Source organism: Octodon degus, unplaced genomic scaffold, assembly GCF_000260255.1.
Source record: "Octodon degus isolate 3935 unplaced genomic scaffold, OctDeg1.0 scaffold00344, whole genome shotgun sequence".
NCBI lineage: Eukaryota > Metazoa > Chordata > Mammalia > Rodentia > Octodontidae > Octodon > Octodon degus.
Window position 1 is genome coordinate 391,235 of NW_004524920.1, and position 1,004 is coordinate 392,238.

Consider the following 1,004-nt stretch of genomic DNA (forward strand, 5'->3'; position numbering starts at 1 on the left):
TGAAGTTAGCAGGTTTACCTATGGCTGGGGTTGAAAAGTGAGGAGAAGAAGGGTCCTTCCCATTGCCCACCTTCGGGCTTAAGGTTCTGGGTGGTGATGCAATTGCTGATGCAGCCAGGGATGACTGTGATGACAGGGGAAAAGGTGTGATGGGAGAGTTCACAGTCTAGGGAAGACACCAAGCGTCCTGCGGAGGCTCACCAAGAAGACAGGAACCGAGCCAGGCTCGGTGTTGCATGCCTGGGAGCCTGGGGCAGGAGGATCGTAAGTTCGAGCCCAACTTCAGAAATTTAGTAACTTTGTAAGACTCTGTCTCATAATTTAAAAAAAATTTTAAATAGTGGGGTTATAGCTCAGATTGAAGGCCCTGGGTAACTGAGCCGGGCGAGGCAGAACGCGCTGTGATGCCAGACCCCAGGGGCTGCCGAAGGAGGCTCATGGGCTCCAGGCTACCTGGGGTTACACAGCAAGTTCAAGGCTGAGGCCGGCTGGAACTACAAAGCAAGACCCTATCTCAAAAATTACAGGAAGGGGGGAGGACAGAAACCCCGTGAAGTATTTCAATAAAGGAAAATGAATACAAGAATGAAGTATTTCGGGCTAGTGAGATGGCTCAGTGGAATAAGCACTTCTCTGGCAAACACAAGGGCCTGAGTTCAATCCCTGGTTCCACCAAAAAAAAATAAAAATAAATAAATAAATAAATAAAATAGTTCTTTAAAAAAAAAACAAAACAAAACAAAAAACTGGTGAATCTACCAGTGCTGAGTAAATATAATTTGCAAAGTTTTATTATTATTACTATTATTGTTATTGTTATTTGGCATGTTTAGACACAGTACAACTAAAAGGTTCACGTGGGGAAGCACCTGTTGTAGAAATCAGCATGTCTTTTTGTTCATTTCTTTGCTTTTTTTTTGTTTCTTTGAGACAGGGTCACACTACCCAGTTCAGGCTGGCCTTCAGCTCACTTTGTAGCCCAGGCTGGCCTCGAACTCATGGCA